Raw genomic sequence first — 23,464 nt, forward strand, 5'->3', positions numbered from 1 at the left:
AAGTCTCACCATCCAGATGGACTGCCTTTACAACAGCCCAAGTTTGTGATCCTTCCTTGGACCCAGGACCCCACAAACCCTGTGTAAAATCCCATTAACTTGTCAGTGTTTCCTAGAGCATCATTAACTGTGTCTGGAAAGGATTTGAAGTATCCTTCAAAGCCAGTTCTACCTGGAACTGATCTCCCCAAAGCCAAGTTGCACTATCTAATTTGGGTTAAGTCAACCTACAAGAAAGTTTCTAATAGTTACCTATCCTTAGAGTTGAGTATTTCCTGGAAGGAAAAGAATGGGAGTGGGTGAAGGGAAAAAAAGATGAAAATATGTGAGGATTACTTCAGAAAAATGACGTTCTACTGCGTCTACCACATAAGCCCCTGATGGCTGAAGCTGTTGTTTTGTTATTTATGCCTACGGTGAATAGTTGAGAGCTCTAGTTGTTCACGGGTGAAAATGGAGTGGTAGAAGCAAGCGATAGAAGACAGTGCTGTTTTCATTTTACACTAATGTCCCCAGACAGCTATACACATTTCTCAAGGCTCTTATTGTCTTGGTTTCCTGTTTAAAAAAAAAATCAAGCTATTGATGGCAGACCCACGCAGTCCCATTAGAATACTGAAGCAGTGTATTATAGTACCAGGCAGGAGAGGGGGGCCAGACAATAAGTATAATAACAAGGTATAAATTCTCAAAGAAATAACAAGCTGAAGCCAGCGCCACTGCAGCAGTGAGAATGAGGACATGGTCTCAGCGGTGCTCTGAAAGCCCAATAAGTAGAGACTGAGGAGAAACAGGGATCAAAGACCATTGCAGAAATCTCCGTAAATCAAGACTTGGCTACCAAAGACAAGCTCAGTTTGGCCATTGAAAGGGCAGTTTTGAACGAAGCTGTTTGAACACAGAATGGTAGATCTATCAAACAGATAGGTACCATTGGAGTCTTTGATGTTTTCTCAAGCATGTTTCTGTGAGTATTATCAACTATAATATCTAACGATAAATGGCTTGCTTTGCTTGGGCAAGAAGAGAATGTCCTTCAAGAACAAAAGACTGAATTCCATGGTCAGTCCTTAGAGGCCTATGGCCAGATTGTACACTTCACTGAATCTACAGTTAAACAGGCAGATAAGCACAGGAGGACAAAGATGGGGGATTCCTAAGTAGGGCCTTGAACAGGCAACAACAGCAGAAGTGTTCTGGAATATATCCAGATCATGATACAGTGCTACTAAAGATGTCAATCTACAACCATAGATCCATGCTCAACCTTGTACTAGGTTAGACAAACCATCCCTTGCAAAGAGAGATTGATTTGAAACCCCTTATAAACACATTTATTCCAAGCAAAAGAAAAAATTTATTTTCTATGTATTTTCCTGCCTGGAACAAATGTCAAAGCCTTTTGGAGGGAAAGGAATTGTTTCCTTTATCTGCTGTATACCAACTTCCTAAAATTTATCAGCCAAAATCCATCAGAGAAGATGGATTTGTTATATATACCTGATGAAAGTCAAGGAAACACGAACTACAAGAGAATTCACAGCAAATACATACCTTTGCCTTCATGCATAAGATCACATTACTCAAGAAATAATGAAAGAAGTCAAGTTGCATTGCTCGATAGGAAGACAGGTCTGTGAAAACTGACAACTCCTTCCAAATTAAGAGACCAACCTTCTTGGCATCTTTAGCCATGTCGTCATGACCTAGGCCCAAGCCCAGAAAGTGATTATTTTTTAACCTATCAAAAGAAAAAAAAAAAGGAAAGCTAACCCTTACTTGCAACAAATTCTATAGATCTATTTCAAATCAATTTTTAAAAATCAACTAAAGATTATCATAAAAGCAATATCCTAAAAATATAACCTAGGCTGCACAACAAGTTTCAGGCCAGTATGGGCTACATGGGTAAGTCAGGGAAGAAGAACGGAAGACAAAGAGAAAATCTAGAAGAAAACAAGGGACAGATTGATAAATATTCATGGGATGAACAAACCGGAGTGTCATCAATAGAAAGTCGTAAGACATGGAATATGTAACAAGAAATTAATTATAGTCACAATATTTATATACCCTAAGTAGTCAATAAGAACTATGGCTAAACTGGCAAGAAGCTTACAGGCAGGCGCACTGGAGAAGCTATGACGACTGAGCTTCAGGCTCCTCTCTTCCCTTTGCAGCATGACGTCCAACCCACCATCCTACTCTTACTTAACTCCATGTCACTGTCATGTATGCTGCCATGTTTGCCTTCCCTCTGAGGCAGCTTCCCTGTGCATCTTTTTAGCCTGTCTTCTCAATCCCAGATGAGTTTAAGGAAACATATATTAGTTGAATCCCCAAAGTAGGTCTGGAAGGCTCCCATGGCTCCCTACCTACACTGGGTTTGTGTTTCATCATGACAAACAGGCCTAGACATTAGCCTTGCTGCTGCTGCTGCTGCTGTTGTTGAAGTGTAGTATGTTCCTTCTTCACAAAATCTTGACTTCAGAACTTCGCTCTGCAATCATTCCGGTCTGCTTCTCCTTTATGGGCTCCAGGTTCTAGACATCCCCTGACTTTGCCTTAGAATCTGAACTCAGTATCCTAACTTGCCTCAGGGAATCCTCAATTAAGCCACTTTCCCAATTGAAAGCCCCGTATTATATCTCTTCTTCATAACAGTGGTCACAGAGACTATATCATATCATTTATGACTTTCTGCTTAATGTCTCCCTCTGCTTCCCCTCACCAGGAAGACCTGCTGTGTGATGACAGTATGTGTTCCACGAGTAGTGTTGAGCAGATGAACTTTGATTTTAAAAGCATTCACGTATATTTGTGCCTGTTATTTAGGCTTACCTGGCATACAAAAAAAGTGTTACCAAATGGGAAACTGAAGCTGTTTTGTTTTCCTTTGTGTATCCCTGACTGTCCTGGAACTAGCTCTGCAGCTGGCCTACGAACTGAGACCCTCCTGCCTCAGCCTCCAGAGGGCTGGATCAAAGGTGTGCACCATCACTGCCCAGCTGAAACTGTAGCCATTTTTCAGTGGGAATTTTCACTTCCAAATAATCAGATTTTTGCTGGGATAGGGTCTCACTATGTAATCCTAGCTAATCTTAGCTCACAATCCTCCAAACGCTCAGATTATAGAGATGAGTACCACTCCTTTAGTTAAATTTCTTATATTGGCATTCATTGAATTGGTGGGCAAACATAAATGTGTAAATAAATAGGTTACTTATTTCTATAACCATGTAGCAGATGAAAAGCTGGTCCTGCTTTCTAAGTGGTCATGGGCCTTCTTTCTCGGTTACTATCGTAACAGCCAGGGGAAGTGTTACTGGCATGTTTGTATCATCTTTTCAATCTTGGGTAACTACATAAAGGAAATACAAGCTGGTAGCCTAGGAGGGCCCACCTCTGCACTGACCCGGGAAGCAGAGCTATGATTAATAAAAGCTTAGGAAATGAGAACTTTAAGTTAAGTCTTGGACATCTGTCTTCTATCTGCCCAGGATTTCATTCTCCTTGGAACATTGAGAACTATTCAGCAGAACACACAAAATTCAGTCCATGTACCCATTTTTAAACCTTGGAGAGCCTTACATATTCACACATTGACAATGATATTTGGTGGCTATTACAGAACTGTTACAATTCTTACCTTCAAAATTAGGACGTGGTGGCACTCCATGAACGTAATTACATTGTTCAGCTCCCCATAACCTGTGAGTCCTCCGTGTGTGATAACACATGATCCAGCCTTCTTGAATCCAGCTGCTTCAAATAATTGCTTGCTGTCCTGCTGAGAAAAAACTTTTATTAAATGATGCATTAAACAAAATAGTGCAACTCTGTGTTCAGAGTTACAAAGTCAGAGAGGGCTGCCACCCAGAATTCCACTCTGGCTCTCTCCCCACTTTCGCACCATCACCAAGGAGACTGGTAGAAGTCAGGATTGGAATGTTGTGATTAGAACCCCCACTGTTCTATAGGAGCACCACCAGGATTTTGCCACTAATTGAAGAAATAGATAACACGCATCTCCTTCTGCAGCTCTTATTTCCTTAATAGTCTCTTCCCCTAGCAACTTTAAGAAATGTTTCCCTTTGAAATACAGCATCACATAATGGGCCCATCTGGAATGGTGTCTTTGCACAGATACTAAGAAATGAGAAACATTTTTGTCTTTGTCTAGGGTAAGTAATTGCAATTAGTTGCTGCCAAATATATGTGGGTGCATTTAAATAATGCATATATATGCATTATAATATTTATTAGAGTGATCAAAGTCTTTTATTCAAAGGCATTCGAAATCACCAGAATTTTGTTTTGATATCCAAGAAAAAAAGTGTAGTAAAATTTCCTTATTCAAACCATAAGAATTTTATATCTTACTCAAGTTTATATTTCCTTAATTTTTTATAATTTTGGGTTTTATTTGGGAAACAGGGTTTCATATAGCATAGGCTGGCCTTATAGTCAGTTTGTAGCCCAGCTTGACTTTGAGCTTCCGATCTTCTTGTCTCCCCCTCCCAAGAGCAGAGATTATAAGCATGCACTGCCACACACAGTTTACGTGTTGCTGGGGATTACACTCAGGGCTTTGGTCATCCTGGTCCAGTATTCTTCCAACTGAGCTACCTCTTCAGGAAATTGGTGCTTTAAAAAAAAATAAAGGCATTATTTTGGAACAAGAAAATTTCTTGAAACAAGATGACTTCTTGATTGAAGAATGAGAGTTTTTGTTAGAGTTAAAAGACATGAAAAAATTTCGGTAGCAAAAAAACAAAACAAAACAAAAAACAAAAAAAAACAGGATGCTGAATGCCTTCATTCCAGAGTTGGGGTGAATGAACACTGAGGAAGCTGAAGACCTCAAGACCAATAGACAGGATGAGTCCAACTAGTGTCACCAACTCTTCGGTTGTCAGCAACCTAGGCCTACACTCATGGAAGCATGAGCACTCAAAACATTAAGAAGCTCGTGGTACATGAAAGCCATGCTGGGAGTCAAGGATGAAGACTGGAAGTCAGCAACAGACAGACAGATGGAGGGAGGGTTGAGTGACATTTTGACAGCCAAGGTAGGAACTTCCTAAAAGGGATGTGCATAGGATAAAATATGGGGCGTATGAACTGAAATCTTCTACCCCAGCTTTGGGGGATGTTTCTGATCTGTGTCATCGGGAGTCCAGCCCATGGAAGCAGTGCTGGACAGCCCCATGTCAAGCCCAAGCATTTGGTTTTCCTCTTCACTCCCTTTGTTTTATGACATGATTCCAAATACACATTTTTCACTCCAGTGTTGGCAGGGTCTCTTCTACCCATTCTCCCCAAATCAAGGAAAGATATGTTACTTGGCAAATGGGGAAGAAAGAGAGGAAGGGGGTTGGTCTAACTGAGAACAGAACAGCCAATTGACTTGAAAACTGGGACTTATGAATTCTCCCTGTCATTAAACCTGAGGTCCTTTGTAATAAGCCCTGTCATTGCTATGACAGCCCTCATGGGACGTCTTCTTCATCCTCCCTGGCCTTCCTATCAGCCTTGAGGACTGCTGTCTGCTGAAGTGGAAATCCTATCATTCTGTCTGTTCATGGAAATAGTGTCTCCCAAGATAAACAACAATGAATGCTAACTGCAAGGAACATTAAAAGCAGACTGTTGGGATCTGCAGACCTCAAAGGACTATATCTAGCTTTTGAAGATAATGACGTTTTGGACACAAAAATCACTAGTTTGCAATAGAAGTATGTGATATTTAATCTGCCTCTGTAAACATATATTTTGAGCATCAGATGCTGCTTATTTCATTAAGTCCCTATGAGCCAGGGCTTGAAACTATCATGCTGTTACACTGCAGTGCCTTTTTCTAAATCATAATGTTTCTACAAGTGTTTACTTTTGTTCTTTATCGTCCCTTCTATTGTTTCCCCTTTCTGCGCCAATTATCCATAACAATAAGAATTGTCTGCCGATATCATTTTGTCAACCAGGACTACAGGTGCTCATTCAAAGATCTTACAATTAACGTTGGAACATGAGATCAAAGACCCAGCCCTTACATTTATGATGGAATGAGACTGTTTCAGAAATAAGGTAATAGCTACTTTGGCAAGCTGAAAGGCTTCAACACGTAGCTGAAGTAATTCCGGCATCAGTGTGTGGTTGGGATCCTCCCAAGGTGTTGTCTGGCAGCCAGAATCTGAAACTCAAAATAAAACCTTGCTGTCAATAAAGGTAGGTCTCCAGGGATCCTATAAAGCACAGTGTGACATGTGGCTTCATGGGAGAGAGGTGAATCCAAGGAAAAAATGAAAGTCGTTTCAGAGTTTCTCTTTCAGGAGAAGTGGAGCTATGTTCTCTCAGGAACATTTGCATGAGTGGGTGGTTGCTATTGTTTTGTTTTTAAATAACACATACACACACACACACACACACAGATACACATACACATATAAGCATACACACAGACACAGAGACACAGAGACATACACAGATATACACACTCTAAATTTTCATAACAATGACAAAAAAAAAGATCAAGTTTCTATGTCACCCCTGTCACCACATAAACAATTGACAAAAGGGTACTGTGTGCAAGCTTCTCTTAGGCCTGATTAAAGGCTCTCTACGCTTTTCCTAAAATCTCCATGTTATGACACACTCTCTGGCAAACCCTGAACCCTGTCATTACTGTCCTTAGTTCAACAACACTCAGAAACTGTGGTCCCCAGGGATGCTGTCATCTTCTACAAAGGCCACATCATGCCTCTAATTCTTGATCCTCGCGGTTCATTTTATATGCTCTGCGTGCGTGTGTTTGACTTTCAGAACATGACTCATGCCTTTTAAGTTACTCGTCAAGCCTACAAATGGAGAAGGAGTGATGAGTTAGCCGATTGGAAATGAAAGAAAGTGTCCTTCACTCCCTGGACACTATGATCTTTTTTAGAGAGTGCACTAAGTGACTTTCTGGCTCACCGAGACCAATGTGATGTGACATTTGAGAAGAGAAAGAGATAGGGGGTGTTCCCTGTGTATTATTTTTAGACAGCTCATCACTTTCATTTCTGAAAGCAATACCTCCCCTCCCCGGTGTCTGTTCTTCAGTAGAATAGCAGAGCAGCATAGGATGTTATCATAGGATGTCAAAGCTTGGCTAGAGATTTACAACTAGGGAGTCAAACTTACATATTCAGGTAAGTAACTTATACAGAGTGATAATTTAACATCTTCAGTATAGGTCTGTTAGCATTGGAAATTGGGATGGGTCTAAGGATATATATATATATATATATATATATATAGTGTGTGTGTGTGTGTGTGTGTGTGTGTGTGTGTATAAATGGTATGTGTCTTAGGGTTATACTGCTGTGAACAGACACCATGACCAAGGCAATGCTTATAAGGACAACATTTAATTGGGGCTGCCTTACAGGTTCAGAGGTTCAGAATATTATGATCAAGGTGGGAGCTTGGCAGCATTCAGGCACATATGGTGCTGGAGAAACTGAGAGTTCTACATATTTATCCGAAGGCCGCCAGGAGAAGGTTGGCTTCCAGGCAGCTAGGACAAGGGTATTAAAAGTCCAAGCCCACAGTGACACACCTACTCCAACAAGGCCACACCTCCTAATCGTGCCACTCCCGAGGCTAAGCATATGCAAACCATCACAATATGAGAGAGACTATTTGGGAAGATATTCAGTCTGTAAAAGCATTCCTAACTCTTCATTCTTCTGCCCCACTAACTAAAAAAAAGAAGACTGTTTCAAGCAAACCTGCTAAAATCTTAGGTGACAACCCTGAGTCTTGGGGAGATTGATGTCCTGTCATTGACAGCTCTGACTGTTCTGGGGTGGAGCCTCCTGACATCATCATGACCACAGTGCTCTTTATCCTCTTATCATTTTGACTCCAGTCTTTCCACTTTTCAAATGAGTTTTACATCCATATGTCGTTTGAGAATGAGGATAATCTTGTGAGATGGGCACATAGATAAGTGTCTCAATAGAACCATGACTGGTGCCCCAGGGTCCCTAGCAGGAAAGATAACCTAGTAGTTTTATGGCCTTCCCAGGAATGTTCTCCAGTGTTTATAATGACCAGTCATTGAAGGTGACTAAAAGAACGAACCCAGGAAAAAAAATTGGTGACCTCCTAGATGGACATAGGCCAACAGCTTTGCTTAGAACAAGGTTGGGAATGAGAGATGCTCTTCAGTAGGGTTCAGTTTCATCCTTTGAGTCTGTTAGGATGTCCTGGGGCCTGATACAATTCCCTTTATTCAATCTGTAGGATTATAATGCAATAGAACAGGGTGGGAAAGACAGACTCTCCTTTGGCTTAGAGCTCTTTCTCTACAAAACAGTATGAAAACAAGCCTTCAGCAGCAAAGATGCATAATGTTCTCCTTTTAAATTTCCCCTGGCCAATTAGATTAATGTGCCAAATGCAGGACACTTGAAAGCCAAATAAGTCATTTCAGCTTCTTCAAGGACTTCTGTGACCATTGAATGAAGTAAAAGTACACACTTAAAGGGATTACTATATATAGTATATATAAGTGGTATGTGGCACAGGTTTATTAAATGTCATAAACCATTTTGTATTTAAGATTGACAACAAGAAGATCGATTGACATGCCTTTTCAAATAGCTACCTACTTCTGCCACATAGAGCTTCAAATGCCTAGGCACAGGGGAGGAAAGAGTTACAGGCATTTGCTGGCTATGTTTTAATGCTGGGAATTGAACCCAGGGCCTCATGCATACCAAACATGTACTTTGCCATTGAACTATACCTCAAGCTGGAGGAACTCTTGAGTAAGAAGAACAAGTGTCCATTTCATGAAGTGGGATGAGCCAGGCTTAGAAGGAAGGGACAATGACAAAATGCAGCCAGCCTTCCTCGAAACTCACTAAACATATCACAGCCAGAAAAAAAAAAACCCTTAAAAATAAAGGAAATGTCACCACAGCCAATTCTCATTAAAATGAGGGAAGTTAGTTCTGTGACTTTGTCCAACACACCTATTGACATTTATGCTCTGCCTGTTTGCATGCAATGAAAGGCATGTGCTTAAAATGCTTTTTCAGATCTATCCAATTCACAGACAAGTGAAACTATTTCTGTACCAAGAACAATCTTATATCAAATAGCTTTTTGTTTCGAGTAGACCAAATTAAGTCAGCTAGAATTTTTGTTTTGTTTTTAAGATGCTATGCTATTCAACCTGTAAAAATAAAGGATTTTATTTTATTTATTTGTAATTTATCTATTTCATGTTAATTGGGGGTTTGCCTTCACGTAGGTCTGTGTGAGGGTGTGGAAACTGGAGTTTCAGATAGCTGTGAGTCATCATATGGGTGTTAGGAATTGAACTCATGTCTTCTGGAAGAGCAATCAGCACTCTTAACCACTGAACCATCTCTCCATCCCCAAAGAATCTGATTTTAATGTAAAACCTGCATTTCATCAAAGATGGCATGCAGTGCTCTCACCTTAATTATTCTCTGAGAAGGAAACACCTCACTACTCTGTGCTTAACATGTAGCAAGAACACAGACTAAAGACGATTGCCTTTGTCCATTCTGACGCTGCCAAGGGCAGATATCTAGTATTATTATGGCTTGATGCTCAACTACACATGCTATCATTCTTGACAGTAATGTCACTCTGTGTCCACAAATCAAAATTTAGAGAATGATGGAAGCAGATTAATATAACCTTCATAATCACATGACACTTCATACAGCCCTGGAATATCTAATGTTATTTTGCTATTTCATTCTCTATCAGCCCTAGGAAGAAACTGGTCAGCCCTCTGGTAAGGAATGATCATGAGTGTGATCATCAGCATGTGGGCAGCAAAGCCAAGATGTGAATCAACCTTTTTTAATAGCATTACTTCAAGTTCTGCCATGCAGTGGCCTAGTTAACAACTTCTGTGGAAAGGCTAAGAGGCAAAATAACTATATTTACAGGAGCACTACTGAGCTTGCAAGGTGGCTCTGTGGGCAAAAGTGTTGTTAACTAGAAACCCGGACAACCTGAGTTTGATCCTCGGGTCCCACATTCTAGGAGAGAACTATTGTGTAGTAATCTCTTCTAAAATTAAAACCTTCCATCTTGGAGTGAAGCTTCTTAAGACACAGGAGAGTATTTTAAGACAAAGTGTTTACGAATAGGTAAAACAATAGGATCCCCCCCACCTGTGTGCATGTGTGTGTGTGTGTGTGTGTGTGTGTGTGTAATCCTGATTGGCCTCCTAGAACTAGCACTGCAGACAAGGATGGCCTTGAACTCACAAAGACTTGCCCTTGTCTTCAAGTGGGATTAAAGGTGTGCACCACCCCCATCCAGCTAACAATAGGATTTTGTAAGAGGAGGTGAAACCTTCCATCCTATAGGAAGCTCCAAAAGCTCAGGAAGTAAACAACTCAATGGCTTCAGGAAATCCCCAAGATTGACAAGATTCACTAAGACCCTCCCTTCCCAAGCAGAGGACAGCTGAGCAGACTGAAAATAGCAGAGACCAGCCAAATTGCCTGGAAGAAATAAAGAACAGCCAAGCTGACAGGAAGAAAGCAAGCACCAGGTGAGATGCCTAGAAACTCAGACCAACTCAGACTACCTAGAGAGGACACTCTGCCAACCTGTTGGGATGTTTTGGAGTGTGCTCCTGGTTTTGGAGTGTGCTCCAGGTTCCCAACTTTCATAAGCTACCTATCACCCATGCTGGGGTAGGCTTTGTTGATGCAGCTGCCTTTGAATGATTCCTGTTCCTATAAGTAACCCTTCACCCATGTTTCTGTAAGTAACCATAGTAAAACTCATTGGTTCATCACATTTGGGTTTTGGTCTATCATTGTTTTCCTATCCTGAGTGATGAGACATTTGTTCTTGTTCTCTCCAGGAATAGTGTCACAAAACAAGAACTGAGTCCTGCAAGCTGTCTTCAGTTCTCCACAGGTATACCATGGCATGCAGGCTTAAGGTCACACAAACACACATATATGCCTACTGACCTAGTTAGGTTTTTATTGGTGTGATAAAATACCATGACCAAAAACAACTTGGAGAGGAATGAGTTGATGTAATTTATAACTATCGGGTCATACTCTACTGCCGAGGGAAGTCAGGGCAAGAATCTAAGGCAAGAACTGAAGCAGAAACTGTGGGTGAGCACTGCTTTTTGGCTTGCTCCTCATGGCTTGCTCAGCTTGCCTTCTTTTACAACTTAGAACCACCTGCCTAGGATTAGCATTTCCCACTATGGGCTGTGCCCTTCCATATCAGTCATTAATCAAGCAAATGACGGACAGACTCACCCATAGACCAATCTTATGGAGGCATTTTTCTCAATTCAGAGTCCTCTTCCTAAATGTATCTAGATTGTGTGAAGTTGAAAACAAATGAACAACAACAACAGAACCACCCAGGAGACACACACACACACACACACACACACACACACACACACACACACATCTAATTCTGAAAATGGTAAGGGGCAGAATTGGTGGATGAAAGAGAAAATCAGTTGAACTCTTTGTATTTTAAGTCTTGTAATCTGGATTATATTTTCCATTCCAGTACCTCCAGTTCTCACTTTAAAAGAATAAATACTAATTCTGTCTTTGTCCACATCACCAAACTATTAAGTAAAGAAGGGAGTAACAAATATGAGACTATTGTTAAAGATAAAAACTCTTTCCAAATGGTGATATGGAGACACTTTAACGTAAGTCAATCTCTACAGATACGTTGGGTTGATTGAATATTTGAAAAGCTTATACGCTCCAATGACCACTGATCTTTTAGATGACTCCAGAAGCCCATAGGTAGAGAAGACACCATTGATCATGTTTCCTAACTCTCACTTCCCTTCTGATAACAATGGCTATGGATTTTGCTTTGGAAAACTTTTTACTCAACACAGGCCTGAAGGGACCTTAAAGAAGAGCCCATCACCTCGGTCTTAGTGATCAGTGAGTAGAATGCTGTGGGTCTAGGAAAAGTTTGAGCTTATTGCCTTCCTGGGGACAGCTTGAAAGATGTCCAGTGCCTCCTGCAACCCTGGAACAGCCCAGGTTCTCAACCCTGGCAGGCCTTTCATTCTTTCTTTCAGTCCTGTGAACTCTTGCTCATTCTTACTGAAATCCCTTTCAGTGACATTTAGTCATCATCTCAGTTACTGAGTTGGCTAGTATGAGACCCTTCATGATACAAGCAGCGATGCAAGGAGCTTTCCTGCATGAATTAACTGAAAGGGAATAGCTTCCCATGAAATAGGCAGCACTTTTTAGCAGTACCCCAAATATAAAGGAGCCTGGGAACAGGGAGGAAGCAAGGCTGCTTTTGTCTGCCTGCTTTTGTTCTTTGCTGGTGAGCGCATCTACTCTGATGTCACTGTTACTGCCATTCTTTGCTGACCCAGATTCTTCAGCCCTCCAATGTGGACTAAATCTTCTTGGCCAGCAGCACCAGAATGGGATTACTGGAGCATCTATTGTTATGGTCTGAACAATTCTCATGTTCTCAGTCTTTCTCTCTAATATATAAGTGCAGAGAGTCATTGTTGAACTGCCTGTAACATTTTACAAGATAATTGAAAGTGTGCATGTTATATCAACAAAAATGCATTTTAAAGTAAGCTATATGAACTATAGTCTGCACCATACAATCAGAAGACATAAAAAGCTTTTATAAATGGTGTAAGATACTTATTGATACTATTGGTTTTACAAGGTATTTATGGTGGTCTGGTTTTTTTAAATATTTATTTATTATATATAAGTACACTGTTGCTGTCTTCAGACACACCATAAGAGGGCATCAGATTTCATTACAGATGGTTGTGAGCCACCATGTGGCTGTTGGAAATTGAACTCAGGACCTCTAGAAGAGCAGTCTGTGCTCTTAAACACTGAGCCATCTCTCAAGCCTGGGTGGTCTGTTAATAAAATGATGCAGTCAACTTTGTGAGAAGATCACTCTTCCAAAGGTAGGTTCTTTGAAAGGGAGTTGGTTGGTTGGTGCTATGACATCACAGAATTGAGTAACAAGAAAGAGCTGCATTCCAAAATCTTCATAAGTGTTCTACAAGCAGATAGAGCTCTAGAGGTGTTTTACGGCATTTCTAGATGATCACGTGAAACATTCAGATTTTCCTATCCAAATACAAACAAAAATTCCCTACCTCATTTAGTGTGTATCTAAATATTACCTTAGTTTTAATGTTTCCTCTTTAACTATTGTTACCTGGCTACTCAGGGTCTCAGCAGTGTAAAGCATTCGGGCCATGCTAATGGGCTCTGTGGACACTGCCTTCTCTCTGCTCTGTGAATTCACTCCATGTGCAAAGAAGACCTATGGACTGGGTGGCTCGGCAGCTGGGAATGGCCATCATGTCATTTGAATTCTTCCATCCATTGTTGATGCCGGCTAGCAGCTAAGATGGCTGAACCAAGCGTCCACAGTACTTCTGTGTGTGGCTGGGGCATCCTCAGGATAACATGGCCATACCAGGGGAATCAGATTCATCACATGGTAGATCAAGGCTATCCCAAACCTGAGTTTCTTTTCTCTGACTTCCTCAGAGGTTATGCAGCAATAGTTCCACAGAGCATTGTGCTGGTTACAAGTGAGTCTCAGGTCCACTCAGATTCAAGAGAAGTCATCAATACCAACTCCCAGTGCTATGTGTCCCCACAGAAAGAATGTAGGGTATGAGAGAGTGGTAGCCATCCTTGAAATAATATACTAGGTCACACCTTCCCAGATGTCAATGCAGCTGTTGCTTCTTTAAGCTCACATAAAGCTCAGTCTTTAAAGCAATGTTTCCCAAATTTCACTATCCCAAGTATCATTATCATGGACATGGTTAGTCATTCCCCTAAGAACTGTCAGTTGCCCCCCCCCAACACCCCTTTTGTCTCTCTTTCTTTTCCCCACCAGTTTTCCACAGCATGTAACAGAGCCTGCAACACTTTGAGAACACACAAATGAATTGTATTGAAGAAATGTGGATTATTTTAAACCAGTTTCAGGTATGATTAGTCTATGTCAAGTGTTAGTCTCAGGCTGGAGAGATGGCCCAGTAGTCAAGAGTACAGGCTGCTCTTCCAGAGGACCAAGGTTTAATTCCCAGCATACATGACAGCTCACATCTATAACTCCAGTCTCAAAGCCCCTCTCTGGCCTTTTCTTGCACCAAGCATGCATGCAGTGCATAGACATACATGTAGGCAAAATACTCACACATACAAAAATATTCTTTAACTTTACTTTTTTCTTTGTGAGTTTCACATCACGAGCCCAGGCTTACTCATCTCTCTGTCCCCTCATATATAACCTTGTAGCTCTCCCTTCCACAAAAAAAAAAAAAAAAAAAAGAAAGAAAGAAAGAAAGAAAAGAAAAAGAAACACACAAGCAAACAAACAACAACATCAACAACAAAACAAATATAAAGCATAGGAAACATCTCCTCATGGAAGGTGGAGTATGTCACAGCGTGTCCCACAGCATACTCACCCCTTTGTCCACATATCTTAAGTTGCAAGTGTTCATTGCAATTAGTCATTGGTCTGGTTCGAGATCTCTGGCTTCTATGAGACCATAAATATTAGATCATCACCAGGACTCCTCCTGGTTTTCCTGTTGCTGTCCTGTGTCATGGAGCTTCTACAACTTTGGATCAGAGGGACTAGCCCTTTCACACGACTCAATTGTTCATAAATGATTTTGGGGTGGCCCGATTCAGAGCCCTGGATCTGGGCCTGGATGGTAGCTGAGTGTGTCAGTTCTTCCTTACCCACACCACCAGGGAGAGCTCTCCAGTACTGTTGGGCTAGGCTACCCATTGTCCCATCGTCGGGGAGGCAGGGTCAGCTCCCCTACTCTCCAGCCCTCAGGGCTGGCTCATCCACACCCATACCTTCAGAATCAGCTCCACTGTGCTGCCCAGTCAAGCTTCGAGACCCATTCTCCCAAGTGCTGCAGTCTGTGAGGGACTGGCTCACTTTTGCCTTGGCCATCAGGGCCAGCTCCTTTATATTGCCCAGGTGAGGTGCAAGGCCATCACTCCTGGTTACTACAGCCAGTGAGGGGCAGGGCCAGCTCACCTGCTCTTATGACTTCAGGGCCAGTTCTCCTGACAGTTGCAGGTAGTAAAGGGCTCGGAAAGGGGAAAGCATCACCATCCCTCTCCGCACCCACCCATGACACCTAGCTGTGGTGAGGTGCAGGGCCCGCTCTCCTGAACTCATGACCCTGTGGGAAGCTGTCCTTACTGCTGGAGGTGGGGAGGGGCAGGGGAAGGTATCACCTCTGTGCCCATGCCACCCCATGGCAAACAAGCAGTGGGGGCAGCTCTCCCAGACCCATGCTCTGGGGGCTGGCTCACCCACAGCCCCACTGCCAGGACCATCTCCACTGTGCTGCCTGGGCAAGGCACAGGGTCTGCTCTCCTGGATTGCTGTCCCTAGTGAGAGATGGGGTCAGCTTTCCCGATGCATCTAGTGGGGCATGGGGCCTGTTATGCACAGCTTCTGGACATCCATGTGGTCCCTGACAGATGCCCGGACCAGGGACATCCCCATGTTCTCTAGTGGTAATAGGAGCCCAGGACATCAACACTGACCCCTGCCGCTGCTACGTAGCCAAGGACTCAGACATGGGCCTCAGTGGCAGTTGGGGCTGGGACCTCACCATGGCCCCAGGTAGCAGGGCTGACCACTCATAAAAGGCTACCCCTCTCCACCCTCGAGTTTCTAGTTCCATAAGTCTTCATAATCTTCAAGCTGCTACACTTCCCTTTCTCCCCCATCTGGCCACTACATACTTGCAAATTGTGGTGGTTCCTGCTGCAGGCTGGCCTCGAGGCTGGCTGGCCCTTGGGTGACATCCTCCATCCATGCTGCATAGTGTGGTGACAAGAGGGTTTCTATGGCTTGTGCTGTGCCATGCACTGGAGGCCAACACTGGTGGTATGTCGTTGGCCTGGCAGTCTGTGGGTCTCTGTCTGTCTTTCCCTCCTGTGTTGTACTGCCGGGATTTCATTTGATTTTTATGCATCCTAGGCATAAGATGGTGTTGGCCACCAAGTCAGGCATCAAGCTAAGACGAACAAAGGACTGTCATCTGCTCTGCCCCTGACTGATAGAAGAACACCACCACAAGGTGTCTCTTTGCCCATTGCCGGGGAGGGGGAATAAATTCATTAAAAGAAATAAAAAAGAGTTATTCTCAAGTTGTTTTCACAGGAAGAAGAAGGCAGGAAAAATGGAAAGGGAAAAGCAGGTCAAAAAAGAAAAAAGGATGGAAAGAGTTTTACCTCCCCAAATATTTGAATTTATTTATTTTTTTCTAAAGATGTATTTATTTTATGTATATGAGTACACTGTAGTTGTTTTCAGACACACCAGAGAGGGCATCGGATCCCATTACAGATGGTTCTGAGTCACCATGTGGTTGCTGGGAATTGAACTCAGGACCTCTGGAAGAGCAGTCAGTGCTCTTAACCGCTGAGCCATCTCTCAAGCCCTGAATCATTTATTTTAAAGGTTAAAAGGACCCAGCACTCCATTTTTATGGTCACCAGCTGTCTGGCTAATGACCCCCCAGAGAAAAATCCCCAAATACATTAACAGGTCTCTTCTTAAGACCTGTAATTTCTTTTAAGATTTATTTATTTTATCTTATGTGTCTAGGTGTTCTGCCTGCGCACATTATATAAGAGCAACATGTGCATGCCGCTGCCATGAATCCCCTGAATATGGGGTTATAGGCAGCTCAGAACAATATGACTAAGCTGCAGTCTGGGTGCTGGGACTCGAACCTGGGTTAAACATAGACCCTTCCTCACCTTCCAACTGTCACACCCCACCTAATGCGATCACTCTGCAATTACACAAGTCTCCCCGATGCTCACTGTGGTGCTCCAGTAACCTGTCCATCTCTACCCCAGTTCCATCAGCACAGCGACATATGGTTACGTACCCACCTCAAAAAACACTTCTTTGAACCATATTTCTCCCACATGCCCATTTGTTTTCTCTAAAAACAAAACAGCAAACCGTCTCCAAATAAAAACAGAAGATGCTTACAAACAAGTAAGGACAATGAGATTTTTTTAATGCTTATTTTATTGTTGGGTCTTTTTCATACTGTTTCTTAACCTCACCTGGAAAAGGTTTCCCTTAGCTACACCACCAATAATTACCTCAGGGGTTTTTGTTTATTTGTTTTGCTTGTTCGTTTTTGTTTGTTTTACTTATACATGAGTACCCAGGTACTCACCCATTGGGGCTAGAGAGCATCAGAACCCTTGTACCTGGAGTCATATTGTTCTGAGCTGCCTGACGTGGGGGGCTCTGGATAGGACATATGTCCTTTGCAAGAGCAGCAAGCAATTTTAATCACTGAGCCCTCTTACCACGCCAAAACTGTTTTTAATCAACGTTGCCTTGAGCCATCTCAGTACTGAATCTAATTTTAAGTTCTGTTTCCCCATCCCTAAGCCCATTAGCAAACTTTGATGTGGTTAGCACCCTTCTCGTCCAAACACTTTCTTTCCGGAGTACCAAGAACGTTCCCGACACCTTCCTGGTGCTTCTGGATCCTTCCCTCATGCCTCATCCTCTCCTGTGCTTCCTAGTGTTGCAGTGCCCCAGAGACAGGCCTCGAATCTCTTCTCCATCTACCCCCACCACCTTTGTAAGGTTTCCCCTACCTTAGCTTTAAATACCATCCATATTAGACAACCCCCGAAGCCTATCTCCACTAGAATGCTCTTCGACCCTCAGACTCAAATTGCTCTACTCTGCTTATCTAGCAAGACACTGATTCCTTTGCATGCTCAATACTCAAAGCATTTAGTCTGTTCTTTCTGGGTTTTTTTTTCCATCTCAGATGTTGGTGACATCATTTTTTAAGTTTCTGATGCCAAAATATCAGGGTCAGTCTCGGTCTCTTCTGTTGCCACCCTGTTTGTTATATGAAGATTTTCCATATCCAGACTGCAGCCAGTTCTTTCCAGTGTCACAAGTCCCCACCATCCTTTGCCATAATGAAATTGCTTCCTGGCTGGGCTCCCTTCATTCTCCACCCTCCCCACTGTCTGCTTTTAACAGTGCAACAAACAGTATGAATCAAAATGTCAGACGTATCGTGTCTCCCTTCTGTTTAAGTCCTGCAATGCCTACTTACCTCACCCAGAGGCAACGCCTATGTTCTAAGGTGGCCAACCAGTCATTACATGATTTGACTCCTGGGTAAGCTTCCGACTTCACCGTTTATACTCTTCCTTCACTGGCCTTCTGCTTTACTACCAACATTCTAGGCAAGGACCTGCAATAAAAACGTTGCCATGACTAATCCCTTTGTGACAAGGTGCAAGCATTGAATGGCTTATCTCTTTCAAATCTCTAAAAAAAAGAATGCCTAGATACCTTCTCAGAGAGCCCAGCTTGAATCTGAATCCTGCAGGAGCCACTGACCCCCAGCATTCCTAGCTCTCCATCCACAAGTCTATTGATTTATACATATTTTATCCCATTGGACCTGTTCCGGTGAAACCCTAACATACCAATTTTTTGTTTGTAATAGTTACTACTTAGTCTCTCGTCTCACAAGAAAAAGAAGCTTTCTCTGTTTCGTTCACAGAGCTGTCATAAATCCCTGGGATACTGTCTGGCACAGGGTAGGTACTGAATAAATCATTTCTGAATGGATAAATGTTGTGAAGTCAACAGCCCATGCATCTGTGAAATACAGGTCAACTTATATAGATGCGTTAGAGATCTAACAGCCTTTTCCTTTTTTTAACGTCCAAGGCACTTTCTCAGCACAGTATCGTACGATTAGCTGACATTCCTCTTGAGCCTACAGGTTTAACCTTTACAGTCCTTAATTATAAATACAAACAGTAGGATCTAGAAGTGAAAACCCACACTCAAAGATGTCAGCGAAAGCTCAAAGAAAAGTTGAGTTGGGGTTAGAGAAAAAGTAAAGGAAGCAAAAGACAGAGTGATAGCTAGAGAGGGTTGGACCTTCTCCTGGTGTGCCGTCTCCTCTCAGAGAATCTGATCAACACTCATAAAGAGGAAGATGGAGTCTACCTATAGAGTTGGATATATTGGTGTGGCCTCTTTAAGGACAGCACAGCCGCATAATCTAAATCACTCCTAGTCTCGGAAACTTTATTTCCAGTTGTATATCTTATTGCAACACTTGCTCATCCACAAGTGACATGTGTGTAAAGTCGTTTGTTTGCAAAAGAGGAAGCGATCCAGAAATCCATCAAACAGGAACATATGCAATAAACAATAGCAGATCATTGACTGTAGAAGAATTCTATGTGGCTGTATAAAAGAAAGAAAATCTCAGTCCTGATGGGGGAAGAGTCCCGGAACTTCATGGAATGCTAAAAGGAGAGGGGGGATGAGAGGAAGGGAGGGGGGGAGGAGGGAGAGAGAGAGAGAGAGAGAGAGAGAGAGAGAGAGAGAGAGAGAGAGAGAGAGATTTTGATAGGAATGTATTGTAGATTGCCTTTATGTTATAGGGGAGTTTATAGAAAATATGTTTGTACTTTCTTTTATATATTAGAAGGAAATACAGGAATTTAATACAAATAAAGGCTATATTCTTCTAAGGTAACCAGCAGGGACCAATCTGTTCTATGAGCAAAATTTCTACCTGCAATAATACTTATGGTATGTTCAAATAGTTTTTATTAAGCTTCATGATAGTAATATTTTTATAAGTATGTGGAATATAATGAGTGAAAAGTATAACAAATCCCATGAGGAAAATGAACACTGTCCCTCTCTCCATAAAGAGAGAGGGATGAGGTGGGGAGGAAGAGGGAGAGGAGAAGGCCCTGGAAGAGTTATGTGATGGCTATTTCTTCAACTGAAGATTTAAAGAGGAAGTGATCGCTGTGTTTCACCCATAAAATGAAGTAGAATGAACAATATCAGATTGGGAATTCAACAGCTGGATTCGGACTCTATCTTCCTTACTCAGTAGTTTTAAAACGTGCCCTCACTTCCTCATGCTTTATGAATGATGGATGGGAAGTGATGAAAATTACCAGACCCTGGAAGAGGATGGTCAGCATGTGTCCAAATAAGAGGGACAGTTCCTAGGGAGGCAGTGGGGAGGCTTAGTCTAAGCCTGTTTCCATCATATACAAATGACTATGACAAACATGGACTCGCTTATTAATAAGAGAACTGAGACACTATCTTTCAATCCGTTATCCATGGGCCACATTGAAAACCTGAGAAGAAAGAAGAACCAGCAGATATTTGTTTAGATCATGGGCAGATAACTGTAGTGTAAAACCATAATGCCAAGGCAATGATGCTCAAAGCAGGACCATAAAAGCTGGCTAAGCCAATCCCCTGGAGCCTGCTTCAGGGTCACAAGGAAAAACTCCATGTAGACAGCTCCCATAGCACAAGCAGGCAAGGTGGCTCAGCAAGGTCTCTCTATTTATTTTTTCTCTAGCTAAAATCCTTACAATAGCCGATGGCTTGTTTATAGCTCCCCCCCAAACTTTTATGGGCTAAATCACCTTGAAAATAGATAAAGACAATGAGAACCTCTCCCCCTTATTGCCTTACCCACCCTTCCTTCCTCCTGCTCTGCCTGCCTCGTTTCCTTCCCAATAATTGTTTTAGAGTGCACAGCAAGCACTATTTACAGGATTAAGAAAGAACAGTAGTCCTGCCATGAGAAGCCAGACACCAAAAGCAGACGCTAAAGTGATTGCACTCACATGAAGTTGCAGAACTCATGTCTGGTGGAAGGTCAGGGAAGCAGGTATGAGAAGGGAACAGGGACTGGGAGCAGGTGTAAGGGGGCTGAAGTGCTGCAAATGCTCACTCCTGGTTGGGCACTGATGATACTTTTAATGGCTTTTCTGTGCATTTGTCCTACATCGTTTTAAAAAACAAACTCCGAAGTGCTTTTGAGGAAGCAGACTCCATTTTGTTATCAAACAGGAAATAGTTCAAGCACACAAAAGTATTATGTTAATTCCATCCCCACAGCAAGTGTATAGCCTAAAGGAAAATAATCACGGGAACAAATAGGGGCTATCACATCCTCACATGGGAGAAAATCAGCTATCAAATTATTCAAATATCCTAAGTGTAAAATCTGAGCTGCTTCATATCACTATGGTAGCCATCTTCTACTAAAAGATTCAAGGTAGGCAACCTTTGAGCGTAATTAGCATGTGAAATTCTGGCAGTGCTGAGCAGGGCCTGAGAGCAGAGGGGAAATTGCACTCTAATGGAGCTTCTGAGATGTTGCTCAGAACAAAAGCCCATCTGTCAACAAACCGTAATAGGGAACCTGTCTTTCTGCATAGACTCTGAGCAATGAGTTATAGGGATTGCCTCTGGGGGAACAGAAGAGACCACTGCAGGGGACAAGCCCTAAGACAAAAGGAAGGCTCATCAAATAGGTAATTTCACACACTTCCCTTCTTAGAGAAGATGAAGGAAGGCCAAAATGTCTGAATTTAGGAGTTGAATTCTCTAGGAAGAAAACATCAGGAGTATAGGCTAAGTCTCCCCACTCTCACTTATAAATACAGGGTTAGAGTTAATGAATTAAAAGGTGTCTCTTGGTTTATTCAAGACTGTGTAGCCCAGGCTGGCCTTGAGCTAGCTCCATACTTAAGAATGATCCTGACCCTCCAGCCTCCACCTCCCAAGTGTTGGGATTACAGGCATACACCATTATACCTTCCCAAAAGGTATCTTTCAATTACTGCTAAAAGGACATCTCACAGAAATTTTAAACAACAAAGAGAGGAATATCAAGAAGCATTTGTTGAGCTACATAAAATTACTGATTACCTCAATCATTTTTTTTTCTAGTCCTGCGAAGAGACACCATGACCACAGCAACTTATAAAAGAAAGATGTTATTGGGACTTACAGCCTTCATAAGGGGAGTCCATGACCCATTGGCAGAGAACGTGTCAGCAGGCAGACAGGCATATCCCCGGAGCAGTAGCTGAGAGCTACTAAGTGGGAAGCAAAGAGAAAACTAACTGAGAACAATGTGGGATTTAAAAAAAAAAATCACAAAGTCCACTCTCAATCCACACTCCTCCAGCAAGGCCACACCTATTAATCCTACCTAAACACTTCTATCGACAGGAGACCTACGATTCAAATATATGAGCTGATGGGGGTCGTTCTTATTCAAACTATTACACTGATACTTGACTCTGTTGGCCCATAAATTATTCATTTTGTATAGTTTAAGATGGTATCAAAGGGAGAAGACCAAGGCTGGATTTCTTCTGATTATTCAATACTCAGGGCTGGCCAAAGGCCTAGAATTGCATCAGAATTCAATTGTGGGTAATGGGTCATTCCTCAGGTAATTAATTCTTCCCCTCATTTAGGTCATAGATACTAGCAAGTACAGATTAGCCATGGCTATAGGTCTGTTCGAATCTCTCTCTCTCTCTCTCTCTCTCTCTCTCTCTCTCTCTCTTCTCTTTTTTTTTTTTTCCCTAGTTTTTCAAGACATGGTTTCTCTGTGTAGCTCTGACTATTCTGGAGCTCTGAAGACCAGGCTGGCTTCAAAAACAAAAATCCACCTGTGTCTGCCTTCCAAGTGCTGGGATTAAAGGCATGACCCTCTGCTGCCTGGCAGCAGATGGGCTTTTTAAACGTGAACTTTAAAGTGGGTAGAATGCCCACAATTCCCAGGGATGTGCCTCAAAGTAAATATTTTTAAAACATTTACTCTTAAGGTAAAGGCTTTTCTTAGCATTCACATTTACCATTTAACTGAAAGAAATAGGAAGTATCTTTCCTATTCCAGGGAGTTCCTCCATGGTGCTCCTGTGTTTTGATGCAATTGCTTTCTGTGACCATCCATGAAGGCATAAGATACATGGACACCTTCCTCACTTCTCTATATTAACTGGTCCCCTTCCCTAAAGTAATTACACATTGAAGTGGCTTAAGCCCTAAATCAACATAAAGGCTAGCTTTTAGCTACAGGTACTTAACTTTACAGTTTGTTAATTTACATGAGTGAACCTTAATATCTGTGCTATTCTTTTGCTTTCTCCAGACTGACAAGGAAACCTTCCTGTCATGCAAGGGCAGGGAATCATCCCAATACATTTTTAGTAGTACTATGATGAAAACAGGAAGTCCCACTGGTGTGCTATCCCACAAATTCGGTGGTAACGTCATGAATGTAATGCTAGTCTCACCCTGAAAGTAGCTGAAAAGAGAGAAGAGCCTGAGGAGAATCTCACCATGTGTTTCCCTGCTTGGTTAAACAGTCTCTCCAGCTCTTAGCAATTCTAAGAGTCAATAAAGCACTTTTGCTGACATGCAGACACTAGTTTGAGACAATCTGTTTCATTACAGGACACCCAAATTTTTAAAAAAGTCCTTAATTTGATACAATATCAACACTTTG

At 42.2% G+C, this 23,464-nt stretch overlaps 1 long non-coding RNA gene and 1 other non-coding gene across 2 annotated transcripts; both read right to left on the reverse strand.

The window, feature by feature from the left end:
• Positions 1-1,684: 1,684 nt before the first annotated feature.
• Positions 1,685-22,059, reverse strand: LOC116884313. Its single transcript, XR_004385865.1, has 4 exons — positions 21,949-22,059; positions 13,258-13,694; positions 3,650-3,787; positions 1,685-1,741 (listed from the first exon to the last, which is right to left on the reverse strand). It is a non-coding gene; the product is annotated as an uncharacterized LOC116884313 (long non-coding RNA).
• Positions 16,065-16,203, reverse strand: LOC116885036. The gene has a single exon (XR_004385923.1). It is a non-coding gene; the product is annotated as a small nucleolar RNA SNORA48 (small nucleolar RNA).
• Positions 22,060-23,464: the final 1,405 nt, after the last annotated feature.

The sequence above is a fragment of the Rattus rattus genome, chromosome 15, assembly GCF_011064425.1.
Source record: "Rattus rattus isolate New Zealand chromosome 15, Rrattus_CSIRO_v1, whole genome shotgun sequence".
NCBI lineage: Eukaryota > Metazoa > Chordata > Mammalia > Rodentia > Muridae > Rattus > Rattus rattus.